The 15,485-nt window shown below is 35.1% G+C and overlaps 1 pseudogene; it reads left to right on the top strand.

Annotated features, from left to right (window-relative positions):
- Positions 1-2,029: 2,029 nt before the first annotated feature.
- LOC108217712 (uncharacterized) lies at positions 2,030-4,697 on the top strand (annotated as a pseudogene).
- The last annotated feature ends 10,788 nt before the right edge of the window (positions 4,698-15,485 follow it).

Here is a 15,485-nt window from a genome sequence, read left to right as displayed (position 1 = left end):
TAGTTTAGTCATTTTTTTGAGAAACTAATTTTTATATCAATGAATAGCATCAAAATATAATATCTGAATATGAGGCTTTTTCATTTCAAAAGTTTTATAAACTAACCTAAGATTTATAGAGATGTCGACAAAAAATTATAATCTTTTAGAAATTTGAGAAACACCTCGTTCCATATTTAATATATTCATCATCAGATTTATGATTTTGACAACACCTGATTTTCGGTGTTTTATATATATATATTTGCTTGCACTTTGTTTTTCACAATGATTAAAAAACAACTATAACATCTTAGATATGTTTAATTTCTTATTATTATTTTTGACAGGAAGCTAAATTTCTTATTGATTATCATTTTTATTTGCTTACATTAAAATTATTTTAAATTCATAATGATTATCAGATATAATATGATAAACTTGAATATATTTAATTCCACGTTGTCTGCTTTGTATTTGTAATGATATCATATTTGAAACATACCCGCTTTCTTGATTGATATCATATGTGTCGGTCCCAAAATCTTCGTAATAAACGTCATATATTATTCTGTATCAAGAAAACCCAGAATGATCATCAAATCTCATATAATAAACTTGAATGTATTTAGTTTTTTGACTGTCAGCTTTATATATGTAATGATTTCATAATTATAATTTGAAATATACTCGCTTTCTTGATTGATATCATATATTCATATATGTCAGGTATCCCGAATCTTCGTAATGAACGTCATATATTATCGTGTATGCTATTGTAATTATAATATTTGTCAACTTTATATGTGTGAACTACGTCAAAAAGTTATAACGATCGTCAGACATATCATTCCGTTATTATAAATATCCTTTTGCCTTTGTAGGTGATGCTTACCGGGTTGCAAAAAAGAGAGTTAAAAAAAATTCTTATTTTTGTTTTGTATACTCTACTTATAATAATAGTGATTTATACAATATTATTTTAGGATTGACTCAACAAATTTTTTAATATATTTGAAATGTTAACTGTTAACTGTTAAATATAATGTACACGTGCCTATTTATAAATAAATTATTATATAATTTATATAATAGCTCGTATCTATACGAATAGTTGATATTTTTTTTGCCAAATAAATGTAGAAGATTTATAATTAGACAATTCGAGAAGAAATAAAAGATAACGAAAACTCTCACTATCCCATCATTAACTATTCTTATCATTCTTGCAATAATAATCATTGGCCAACCTTGCATTCAGTGCAAAGAAGTATGCTCTATTATATTTAATAATTTAAAATATAAAAAGAAAATATATTTAGCTTGAAAACTGGTGTGTTTTCGGATAAGATCTTTTTTTTTATCATATCATTTATCCTTTATAAATTGAGAAAGGAGTGATTATACTCTATATTGGTTGAGATTAATTAACAATAATTTTAATATTACAAATCTGCTAATATCGCGTGCAACTAATTGAGTATAAAGTTATACACACATATATATTCTAACCCATCACAAATTTTTTTACATAAACATCGCATATATTACTACTATCATCAACTTCATGTTAACATCAACTTCATGTTAACATGTAATGAAAAAGACAAACTCTGTGGTGTATCACCCTATCTATGGTGGTGTTCGTGGACACATGAACTTAAAATTATGATTTTTAAAATTCAAGTATAATAGAGCTCTTTGGTGGATATATAGGTATAGGTGGACACATGAACTTAAAATTATGATTTATAAACATGATTTAGTATAATAGAGTTGTAATTTGAAATATTTGTTTAAATAATTTTAATTTATTAATGATTTGTAGGTTATTAAAAGTATAAGAATAAGAATGAAAGAAATTTTTGAGTAATTTATAATTTATAAAATCTTTTATCGAAAACAGTAAAAATATTCAGTTAAATGGAAAGAATATATATTAAACTAACTTTTTATATTAACCCAAACTGACTTATTTATAATTTAGACTAATTTTTAATTATTAAAAATTAAAATTAAAATTTGAAAATGACTAAAGAAACAGGTTTAGAGTCGCGCATAGACCCAATTCCCAATCGCCAAGAAAATCTTCAAAAGCCCCTAAATCCCTAACCATTAGCCGGAGCTCCGGCGACTCGATTGCCGGTAAACTAAACTCTTTCACTCATACACACACTTACGAAGATAAGTAGCAAAAGGGTCTCTCTCAAATTCTCCAATGGCGGCGCTTCCGTTGATGAAACTTATAAGACTTAAAGGAGTGCCAATACTGCAGCAACTTCACTTAGAGGAGCGTTTGCTTCGTACTTCTCCACATAATTGGTGTATTATCAATGATGGAACTAATTTACCTCACATTGTTATGGGCATTTCTGGGTATTTCTCTTTTTTCACTGTATTTTTTTTTATTTTTTTTGTTGCTAATTGATGGGTGTACTTTTTCTTTATATTCAGTTTTGTAGTTATCTTTCTTGGGATTTTGCTAGTCAAGATTATGAATGTACCACATTGCATAGTTAATCAGCTTGAGTTCAATAATTAAAATGCAAATTAACTTCTTAACTGTCCACTGCTTGAAAAGTTGAAGCTTTACAATTGGAGCAATAAGGTGAGGACCCAACATAATATGACTACTGGTTGCTAATATTGTTCGTTGTGCATTACATCGTTTGGCTTGAATTGGAATGAATATGGTGATACTTTATGCATACATGTTGATTTTAGGAGTATATTTATTCATTTGGGTAACTATTGTAGTGAATCAAGGATACAATGCTTTATTAATTTTTGAGTTTTCGTGAATATGTTAGGCTATTAAGCTAACGAGTTAGTTCTGAAATTATTACCATGTGTGAGAAAATTTTGTGCTTAGTATAGATGCTTTTGTTAATTTTATCATTATTCGTGAACTGAATGACAGTGTTACTACAACTGGCTTTGTAGGACCCTGGTGACATCACCTGGCTAGATTTGACGTAGGATTGTCTTTTCTTGATCGTCATCTCAGGCGTGCTTTACCTATATTTTCTTAGATGCTAATATTCCTTAAATGATTGTTCTTGCTTAGGAAACCTGCCGAACTTCTTGAAATCAATTCTGTTTTGAGAGATAAAGTTCCTGTGATTAGAAGATTTAGCGGAGGAGGTACTGTTATAGTTGATACTGGTACGATATTCGTCACATTCATATGCAACAAGGATGATGTTTCTGAAGTTCAACCATATCCTCGACCTATCATGTCCTGGAATAGCTTATTGTACAGTAAAGTATTTCAAGGAGTTGGTGATTTTGTCCTCCGCGAGAATGGTATGTACATTGTACTCTATACTGCTTACAATCGAAAATGAATTCAATCCCCCCCCCAAGAAAAAAAACCCGCCCCATCCTTTTATTAAAAGTTTCTCGTGAGTTTGGTTTGCCTTAACTCACAAACTATTTATTAGGTGATATATAAAATTGCTTCGAGCTGTCAGCAATGTCTGAAGTTGTAATTGCTCTATTTCAATTCACTGGCTTATGACACCTTTAGTTTTCTTATCTTGCATTGAAATTCTGTCGGTGCTTAAGTTACTCAATATTCTTTTTGAATGATGTAGATTATGCCTTTGGCAACCGCAAGTTTGGTGAAAATGCTCAATCTATCACCAAAAACCGTTGGATTCATCATACATCGTTTTTGTGGGACTATGAAATCAATAACATGGCTTATCTCAAGCTTCCGAAACGAGCTCCTGAGTATAGACTAGTATGTCCCCAATCTCTTAGCTTCTACTATATGAGAGACTACAATTACATTTAACCCCTCCACTATCTGAACTGTTCTATCACTAGTTGAGTATTGAGATGTCATTATAGCTGTAGATAAATGGAAGATAGTGCACATATATAACTGATGAATATTCAAATATATATGTTCCGTTTTGTATCTTTTGAAGCGTGAGGGAAAAGGAATCTAAGCTATGAACAAAACATCAACTTCTGAGGGCATTTCATTGATTGTGCCTGTCAAACGTTCCTACTATATATTGGTAACATTATTAGCATATACCATAATAATTAATTCATCCCAACTGTCTTCCGTCGAGAATCCACGTAACTATTTCTGATGAATGCAAACCTGTAGTCGGCAATCTGAGGGAATATTATGGTCAGGACCAGTTAAATTGTAAGGGCATAAGCTGACCACTTGTATTTGTGCAGGCTTGTTTCTTTTTCTAAATTGTATTTGTGCAGGGTTCTTCTTACAGGGATGCTATTTATAGTTCTGCAGTGAACATTAAACGTTATTAATAGATTAGCACTGAGAGTTTGGCAATTACATAATACATTGCTTTGAAATTTTCCTGTAACTGGGTGCACTTCAATGTATGTTCAGGCTAGGAATCACTTGGATTTCATATGTTGCATGAAAGAATATATGCCAAGGACAAATTTCATCACAAAACTGTTGATGCACTCCAAGGTGAGTTTTCTGTTGAAACCACAGACTTGGAAGCAGTTGAGTCTCCTCCAAATACAAAGTTCATTCATTCCTCAAAGATACTGACAAAGCGGGAACTGGAGGAAGCTGCTCTGGGATGACACGTTACTCTTTGTTAGTTAGCTTTGTATAATTGGTTAGTCAAGCCAGAGAGAGACATATAGAGAAGCACTGAATATTTTCATCTTTGTTTCACAATAGAAGGTATTAAATTTATTCTGATTTGAATGCTTGGAAACTCATATCCACTTTGATCTAGACTATAATGTTAGAGAGGATACATACATAATATATACAGGTAGAAGCGTGCTTATAGTTATATGTGTATATGTACTGTCTCAATTCTTATTATTAAGGTGCAGAATAATTTTTACGTTGTCATTTAATTATATTCTTTAGGATTCTATACATGTGTTAGTTTCATATATCTAGCGTCTTTCAGTTTGAAATAGCAAGGGCTCTGAAGAGCTGGGAATGTCATACGTGTACTGGGTATATGTTCTTTTACCATCTATTAATCCAGTATGATTTTGCAATTTCATTTATGCTGCGTGTTTTAGGAGGAAGTCGTGGATCATATGAACTTTGTGTTAATAATGTATGTTCATATAGTTGAATATATGTTGTAATGACTTGCTAAACATGTGATGATGGAAGTTGTCTTGAATCTAGTAGGAGCGTTGAAGATTATGAATGTCATCCATCTTATATCTATATGTCATTATAGAAACAAGATTTAATTATAATTAATAATTTCTTGAATTATATATATTTGCTTGCACTTTGTTTTTCACAATGATTAAAAAAAAATTATAACATCTTAGATATGTTTAATTTCTTATTATTATTTTTGACAGGAAGCTAAATTTCTTATTGATTATCATCTTTATTTGCTTACATAAAAATTATTTTAAATTCATAATGATAATCAGATATCATATGATAAAATTGAATATATTTAGTTTCATGTTGTCTGTTTTGTATTTGTCATGATGTTAGGTCCAATCAGACGTAGAAGGGGGGGGTTGAATACGTCTTACCAATTTCTTCGATTTAATTTAATTGCGGATAATTCTGTTTCAGTCCATGTTAAATCAATCGTAAATAAATAACTCCAGCAAGTTGGGGAATATTCTTGTATTAGAAATAATCCTCGGGTGCTACAAATTCCAACACAAGTGTCGGCTGCAGAGACTACAATCACTCTATTACAAACTCTCGATAAAAACGATATTCTATTTTAACTCTCGAGAATGTGTATAGTGTGTGCACTTACAAAGTGTGTAGTTAGTTTCAAATGAAACTACAAAGCTCTATTTATAGGCTTTCAAAATCTAACCATGGTTAACGAGTTCGTCCTGGACGACTTGAGTTCGTCCTGGACGGATTCGATTTATAGAAAATAAATCTAACTCCAAAGTATGCACCAAAGTTGCGCCTGTAAATGTTTGGTCAAACATGGCGCCTCCTTCAGTCAACACTTGCGCTTCATATGGCTTCACAGTGTATGAAGAATATCACTTAGAATATTTTCATGAGCCAATCCTTTGAGTGAAGAGTCAAACATTGCGCTTTGACATTTAGTCAAAACTTGCGCTGCTACAGGGCATCACAGGGCCAATTCTACTTAGAATTATATTCTAAGTGAAGAGAATTGTCAAATGTTGCGCCATTGACCAGGTCAAGACTTGCGCTTGAACATGGTCAATGGTTGCGCCCCTTCTGTGCACAGTGGAGAGATGCCTGGAACTTAGAAATATTTCCATTGCATGTACTTGCGCATTGGACACCTTTAGGGTCGCAACCTTTGACTTGGTCAAAGGTTGCGCTCCATCTCACTGTGTAGTCCATTACCTTAGAGTATTTTGCCTTAGACTCCCATTTGCATTACTTATTAAATATATATATATATATATATATACATATATATATAGAATTAATTGTGTTTAATTAATTAATTACTTGAATTATTTATGTTCAAGTAATTCACAATTAATATATATATATATATATACATATGTATATTAATAAATTCTTTGGCAATATTCTGGAGCAGCTCGATTGACTTGATCAATTAATTCGTTGATCGAATCCACTGAATACTTTCGTATGTCCTGACGTCCTGTGCACTGGTCTGGTTCACGAACGACTCGAACTGAAATAATTCTTTGAATCCTTTGCTTGATAATATACTTGATCAGTCATTCCAGGTTAGGTGTTGCTTCGATAAATTTGATTATAAATAATCAAATTAAATATACTGGAATCTTCTGGTCTTTGATACTTGATCTTCAGGCAATCTTGATAGCAGAAACTGATTGTGCTTTATTCTTCACTGAGGCTTGAACATGTTAATGAACTTCTTCCAGTGGACGGATGCTCGTCTCAGATATCTTGATTGTCTTTGTCTGTTCGTATCGAATCTCCAACCTGTAGATTCCTGTAATATACTTACGTATTGTTTCCTGTCTTTTGTTGTGTTGAGTTATCGTAATTACATTTACGTTACATTATGCTTTACAATCTCCCCCTATTTGTTTGTTAGAGTTCGACAAGCAAATCCTTTAAGAGGATAACTCAACTGACACAATGAAAAAGCATACTAATTTAAACAGGAAATAATACTAAGTACAGTCTGGATTATATCTTACAATTTCCAGAAATCAAAAGTAAATACAAGCAGCCATTGTTCCTCTAGCCTGAACTAATCTCTTCTTGGCTTCTTGGCTCTTGCATTAATCAGCTTTTGCTCTGCTCTTCTCTTTGCAGCTTCCTCCTCTTTCTTCTGAGTGAGTTTGTTCTCAATTTCTTCAATCCTTGCAGTGATAGTACTCAGTGCCACCTGCTCCAGTGTGTTCTCAGGTGGAGGTTGCTCTAGATTCTTCTTCATCTTCTCTAAGGTTTGGACATGAACCATTTTCTTCAACTTCTTAAAGGTGATGTTCAGCTCCATTCCTTCAATTTTCATGATGATTCTTGATGGATGAGCACGAACCCTTGAAGTGTTATGGACAGTCTCTACATCTTTTCTTATCTCTAGAAGATCAATCAAATCTTTGAGCACGCTCTTGTCTTCTTTCACAACTGACAACTTAACAGCAGCAACAGCACAAATAATTCTTTTGGAAGAGAATTTTCCAATTTCTGTAAGTGGTATAGCAGTGGCCTCAGAGTCTTTCTTCTTTTTGAATATCACAGAAGTAGGATTGTAAGTGACAACAGGAGCTTTTGGATTTTCAGGAACTTCAGGGTTAAGTGGAGGTAGTGGATATGGTGGTTGACGATTGATGGCAGATAGGTCTAAGTCTCTCAGAGCAGCAAAGTTCAGACGATAAGCATATAGCAGTTCAGCAGTTAGTCTTCCCTTGCTTGTCCTTGAGCACTTTTCCCTGACTTGAGCTTCCAGATATTTCAGTATACGAGGATTGTAAGTTGACAGTGCTTCATCAGTGAGTCCAATACTCTGAATCATACCATCCTTGAAATACTTGATAACTGAAGGCTTGTCATGAATCTCCAGTCCAATATCAGTGATCCACTCTTCCACCATATCTCTGAAAACTTCATTGTGCTTCTTCCCTGTAGAGATGATCTTGTTCCTTACCACAAACAGCTCAGTTAAAGAGAGATCTCTGAGAAACTGACTTGACACATGCTTGAGTCCATGGCCTTCTCTCTGTAGCTCAAATGATGTTTACCACAAACATCAGCAATATCTTGTGGATTTGCAATTTCAAATTCTTCAGGAGGGAAGATGTCATTGTGATATGCAAGTTCATCAGCAAAGACTTCATTGTCTGGGATTTCTCCTTCTTCCAGATCATCATTCTCAGCACCAACCATCCTTATTACTCTGTCATCCACAAACTCAGGGATGTATTCATCATGACTGTAACTGAATTGATGTTTAAGAGCAGAATCAATCAGTTCTTCAGACACCCCTGTGATCACCCTTTTTCCCTTTGCTTTTTCTGCTGCTCTCTCCCCCTCAGTTGAGTAATCCTCTCTGGAAGGTTGAGATGCCAGCAACTTAGCTTCAAGAGCAGCCAACCTTTGTTCCATAGTTGATTTTATTTCCACTAACTCCTCCCGTCGAACAAGATTCTCAGCTTCTAGATGTTGAACTTTGAACTTCAGAGCTTCAAATTCTGTCACAAATACAGTTGGAATAGCAGATTCAAGTGTAGGTTGGTTTGTAGGGTTCTCACTAGTTCGTTCTGCAGGTGTTTCTCTCATTTCACTCAAGACTAGATCACTCAGTGGGTCAGAGGGTTTCTGTATAACATGTTCTGTAAGTGTTTCCCTCTCCCTCAAAGAAGTTCCAGCATCTTTGGATGTACCTGCAAGTGAAATCTTCTTAGCCTCTTCTAGAGAGGTCACAGAAGGTGCAATGAAGGTTCGTGAGCCTTCGTCCTCAGTTTCCTCGTCAGATGAATCTGAGTCATAAGAAACAAGTTTCTAACTACTCGAAGGTAGTGAGTCCTTTGTTGGATCCTGAGTTGGAATCTCAGGGTGGGTAGACACATGGCTCGAAGGATGTGATCCTTGAATAGGCGAAGCACCCTGGTTTCCCACAACTGCCTTTGACGGCGAATGACTTTGTGATAAGTCCTCTATAACTGGCACACTTCCTGATATGAAGGGCTCCGAAACAGATTGCCGTTAACCTTCGAGAGGTGAAGAGTCCCTTAAGGGATCTGGGAATGTTCCTCCCAGGGGGGTAGACAAGGATGGAGAATTTGGCAAATCATCCAAGTTTCCTCCAGAAGCCCGTGAAGGCACTTGACCCTGAATAGGATCAGAAACAACAGTGTCTATCCCTGACATGGACGACAAGGTGTTAGCAACCGTCAATTCTTCAATTGTGTGTGCAACCTCACTGTGCATTGGAATATCATGTGGCTGAGGTGGTGAAGAAATAGACATATCTGCAGTTGTCTCAGGTTCTATTCTGCTTTCCTGATTAGGAGACAGAGCTGCAGTTTCAGAAACAATCTCCTTGTGTGGTGCACTTAAGGCACTTTCTCCCTCTCTCTCAGAAATAATAAGTGGTTGGATGAGGGGTTGAGAAGTTTCTGCTTCAAGTATTTGTGAAGGGGTGCCTTGGTTATGAACTTGGGGGATTTCAAATTCATTGGCACTTGTGATAGGTGGTGAAAGCTGATTGGAATCCAAAAGATTCTGAATCCAATCAGGTGCACTAAATGATAAGTTGTCAGAATCAGAAGGGATACCTGACTGTAGCAGTGGATTGTAAGTGTTGGTGAAAAGCTCATCAACATCCACCATCACATGATTAGAAGGTGCAGCTGCAGTGGTATGAGCAGGGCTATCCACTTCATCCTCAGAATCAGTGGAATTATCCTGCAAAGAATCATCTTCTTCAGATTGAGCATTGTTGTCTGAGGATGTTTCTGCATTTTCCACTATCACTTCTTCTTCCATTTGAGAAGTTTGAACCTCAGGAATATTGGCTTGACTAGATGGCTCAGTGACTTCTTCAGCTTGTCCTTCAGGAACCTCCTCTTCAGGAACTACCGGATCAGCAACATTCTGAATATGTGGTGGAGGCAAGTTCTGGTTGTTTAAAAATTCTTGCATTGCCTCCGGAAGGACCACATCCTCATTGTTGGTGTAGTTCTGATGGTTCTCCAGCATAGATATCACCCTTGTAGTCATGAAAGAGCATATGACATTGTCTATATTAGGATAGACAGCTCTTTCAGCAGGATTCAGCAGTTGGTTCAGCACTATCTGGAAGAACCGAGGATAGAGAAGTACATTCCTGTTCTTCCTTAAGGAGTCCTGAAAAGCTCCCATGATCAGATGTCCCAGATTTATTCTTGTGTTATGTGCTATTGCAATTCCAATTTCTTGGTTGAAGGTAGTAATCCCATGGAACCCTCCAGTTTTTGGTGCAAATACATGAGAGATGGAATTAAAGAAGAAATTCCATTCTCGAGGTAAATGCTTGACGTACATTTTTCCTGGAAGATCACCATTCTCCCTCTGGCAGTGAATAGCAAAGAAAAAGTTTATTCTTTCAGCCCTGTCTGGAACAGCCTCAAAGTTTTCAGTTGGCAGATGGAGTGCATTGTTCAGGGTGTTTTCAGTTATCATGAGTGTTCGTCCCTGAATGACACATTTGAGTCCAAATACCTGTCCTTCATTTACAACAGAAACAGAAGACAGAAAATCTCGAAGTAGAGATTTGTTAAGATAAACTGACTCTGTCATAGCAAATCTAGCAAAAGAAAATTCAGACATATATCGAACCTAGCGTCGATAATTCGCTTGCGTAATTAAATTATTATTCTCAACAATTGTGAAATTTGTTTTCGGAATCTCAAAATTTGCAGCCATTTTTAATTAGAATTAAAAATGATTATAAATTTCGTTTCACGAATAATAACGAACAAATTGTCACTTATGTTACGAAAATAATTAATTAATAACGCTCCGTAAAACCCTAATTCCAAGAATTTCAGATTTCGATGAAATTAAAGTATGTTGTTCCTCTCGAAATTCTAAGAATTATGGGACCGGCTTCGCAAATTATGGACACTAAAATCACGATCAAAACTCGCCTAGAAAGTGAAAAGTCTCGAAAAACCCTTACGAAAAACGGTTATGGATCGTAAAAAGGTTTATATGAAACTGAAGTGCTCGTCAAGGGGATCACGAATCTAGTCTCAGAAATCAAAATGGACAAGGTTTGATTGTGGTTTTGTGGATTTGAGAGTGAACGAGTTCGTGAATTTTGAAACAGTGGGGAGAGGTTTTTTAAATCGTGTGTATATGCGTGTATATGTCCTGAGAATAATGAAGAGAAAGCTTCTAAGTGTTTGTATATATGTATACAGAGGAAGGAGAGGCGCAACTTGGTTATTTACCAAGTTGCCCTCCATGTTATCCACTGTAAGTACATACAGCGCAAGGTTGGAAATGACATTGTTGCCCTCCATAGTGAACACTGTGGAGGCGCAACTTTGGACACTTAGAAAAAGAATCCAAGAGATCAACAGCATACATACACACGTACATGCCCGAGGCGCAACATTTGACCAAGTCAAATGTTGCGCTGGGATGTTTATTCAGTACAGTAGATGTACTTGGAAGAAATGAACCCCAACTTAACATATATACATACAGTATTGACGAGGGGCGCAACTTTTGACTTAGTCAAACGTTGCGCCTGTGATCAAATACTGTTTATACACGTACTTAGAAGATTTTTGGAACAAAGTTCTCCCAAAAATTGTATCAATTTATCAAATATATTTCGATTAAGATCAAAATAATCAAATAAATTAATATCACAATTCTTTTAAATAAATTTTAACTAAACTAAGAGTTTAGTCAACAAATATTAAAAAAAATGCTGCAAATATTTTAATTAATATTTAATTAATGGACAACTTAAAATAATTTGAATTGCTTCAAATCCATTAATCAAATTTAATTAAAATATGAATCAAATAAATACTAATATTCATTAATTGAATATAAGCACTTAAATAATTCAAGAAAATTAATTCTAAATATCTACCACTTAGCAATTAATCACATAATCACATAAAGTCATGCAAATCATATAAATCATGGCAAATAATTAAAACTAATTAACAGATAATTATGTAAAATACTGGATGCACTTTGTAAATTCACTAGTCCTGAAAATATGTACATTTTAAAACTTGTGAACTTACGAACAAATTGCAGTTATTTCTTGTCTAATTAATTAGACATATTTAACATCCCAAGTTCACCAACCAGTCTAGAGAAAGTGGATTCGTCTAGTGGTTTAGTGAAGATGTCTGCAATTTGTTGATCAGTAGGTACAAAGTGTAACTCTACTGTTCCATTCATGACATGCTCGCGAAGGAAATGATACCTGATATCAATGTGCTTTGTCCTGGTGTGTTGAACAGGATTGTTGGCAATGGCAATGGCACTCGTGTTATCACACAGAATCGGAATTTTATCCAACATGAGTCCATAATCTTGTAGTTGATTCCTCATCCACAAGATTTGAGCACAACAACTCCCAGCAGCTATGTATTCAGCTTCAGCTGTAGAAGTAGACACGGAGTGTTGCTTCTTGCTATACCATGACACCAACCTTCGTCCAAGAAACTGACAGCTTCCTGAAGTACTTTTCCTATCAATATTACATCCTGCAAAGTCAGAATCTGTATAGCCAATTAGATCAAAACCTGTATCTTTAGGGTACCAAATCCCTAGATTGGGGGTTCCCTTAAGATACCTAAAAATACGCTTAACAGCTATAAGATGAGACTCTTTAGGATCAGCCTGGAATCTAGAACATAAACAAGTTGCGAACATGATATCTGGTCTACTAGCAGTTAAGTATAAGAGAGAGCCAATCATACCTCGATACTTCGTGATGTCAACTGACTTACCAGATTTGTCCTGATCAAGTTTGACAGCAGTTGGCATAGGGGTTTTGGCAGTAGATGCTTCTTCCATTCCATATTTCTTCAGAAGATCCTTGATGTATTTAGATTGGCAGATAAAAATACCGTCAGGCTTCTGAATAACTTGAAGTCCTAGGAAGAAGGACAGTTCTCCCATCATGCTCATCTCATACCTGCTCTGCATCAGCTTAGCAAATCTCTCGCATAAAAGATCATTAGTGGAACCAAATATAATGTCGTCGACATATACTTGTACAAGAATTATATCATCCTTATGCTTTTTATGGAAAAGAGTTTTATCGATGATAGCTCTGGTGAAACCATTTTCAAGTAGGAACTTGGAAAGAGTGTCATACCAGGTTCGAGGGGCTTGCTTCAGACCATAGAGAGCTTTGAAGAGAAAGTATACGAAGTCTTCAAATTCTTTGTCTTCAAACCCAGGGGGTTGTTCAACATAGACTTCCTCTTCTAGATCACCATTCAGGAAAGCACTTTTCACATCCATCTGATATACTTTGAAGTTGGAGTGTGCAGCAAATGCTAAGAACATCCTGATTGCTTCAAGCCTAGCAACTGGAGCATAGGTTTCATCATAATCAATTCCTTCTTCTTGCGAATAACCCTTTGCAACCAGTCTTGCCTTATTCCTCGTAACAATACCATCTTCATCCAGTTTGTTTCTAAAAACCCATCTAGTGCCAACTATAGATTTTCCTTTAGGTCTTGGCACTAGCTTCCAAACTTTCTGCCTTTCGAATTGATTGAGTTCTTCCTGCATTGCAGATACCCAATCTGGATCACTTAGAGCCTCTTCAACTTTCTTTGGTTCTGTCTGAGACAAGAAACCAGCAAAGTTGCATTCATTCTGAGTTGCTCTTCTAGTCTGCACTCCTGTGTCTGGATCACCAATGATTTGTTCAACAGGATGGTCTCTACTCCATACCCTTTGTCTTGGCAGATTCAATCTTGATGATTCACCAAAATCATAGTTGTGTTGATTGTGATGACTAGTAGATCCACTTTGACTTACTCCCCCTGAGCTGATGTAAATTCTATTTGATGATCCTCCACTTTGACAACTGTGACCATGATGATCATTTGTATTTGATAAGTGTGCATTTTATCTTAATATTGTCCCTGTATTTTAGTTATTTTGTACTTAATTGGATTTTTATTTATTAAATTTTAATGTTTTATTGTAGGATGCAAGGAATTCTAATCAAATATGGATTGGAGTTTAAATAGCAAGAATTGGAGTTTAATTCGAATAAAATTCGGATTTTAAGGCTAGTTGCGCAGCATTCACTGTTTGGGCCATATCTGGAGTTCTAGAAGTCCAAATCAGGTGATTCAAGAGCCCACGCGAAGCTTAGAACAAGGCCTTTAATTCAGAGGTGGACTTGCTTTTTTATCCCAGTCTAATCAGCCCAGAATCAGAGTCAAAAAGTCAACTGCGAATTTCCTCTTTTGGAATTCTATTCTGATTCGGAAATCTCCTTGTATTTTCATTAATTCATTAAAAATACTTTAATATAGATATTAGGGTTGGGTATTGAGACCAGAGAGACACGGTACGAGATAGAGAAGAGAGGCACAAGCTTAGAGAGAAAGAAGAAGCGAGACGGAAGAGATTTCGGCCATTGAAGACATTCAGTGGATTTCTTCCTTCATCTCTTTGTTTAGAATTCTCTCCTTTACTCTTATTATTATGAACATGTTCTCTTCATCTTTAGTTGTTTTTGATACTTTCAGTATGAACTAATTGTATAAAGTTGGGATTTTTATGGAACCCTAGCATGAGGATTTTGATATTTTGTTGAAGAGTATTGTATGCAATTTCGTGATTTACTCATTCAAGTGTTTTTCATGTTAATACTTGCTATTGTCTGATCAACTCTAGTGGGTTATCGAGTTAATCATAATACTGAGAGGGTTATGATTAATTGACACAAGACTTGAATGGTGCATGATTATATCTTTTGATTATAATTTAGTTACGGTATAGACATATATTGTGACCATGCATAGCTATGTGAATTGATGCTTAATTGGATTCCGAATATTAAATTGGCATAGACATATGTTAGTTTATTTGTAGGAATTATATCATAGTGATTTCGAGAGAAACCTATGACCATTGAATTCTAGCTAGTAAATTGTGATTTGCTACAATATTTCGCGACTCTTTTACTGATATTCTTGTGTTGGGGGGAAGTAATTATCCTGACTTATCTTCTCATATTTGAAACTCGTTAAGCTCTTTAGTATAATTTTAGTTGGTTAAATTTAGTTTTAATATAAAAACCATCAACAATTTATTGTGTTCGATAACTAGACTGTTAGATTTATTTGTGATTGATACGTATAGATAGTCCTTGAGGAACGATATCTGGTATTTATTACTATATTACTTGTTTGCGATTGTGTACACTTGCACATTAGTATTTTACGCAAAAGTATTGTTGCCAATACTTCCTCCAGATGGTTCAGGATCAGCATTTCCTTCATTTGTATTAGGTTCCCTTATATCAGCTTCAGGTTGATCTTCTCCTAAATAGATGTCTTCTAAATTCTCAAACTCCAGAGAA

Source organism: Daucus carota, chromosome 4 (genome assembly GCF_001625215.2).
Source record: "Daucus carota subsp. sativus chromosome 4, DH1 v3.0, whole genome shotgun sequence".
NCBI classification, from domain to species: Eukaryota; Viridiplantae; Streptophyta; class Magnoliopsida; order Apiales; family Apiaceae; genus Daucus; species Daucus carota.
Note: the sequence above shows the minus strand (reverse complement) of the source record. Positions and strands in the feature narration are given on the sequence as shown.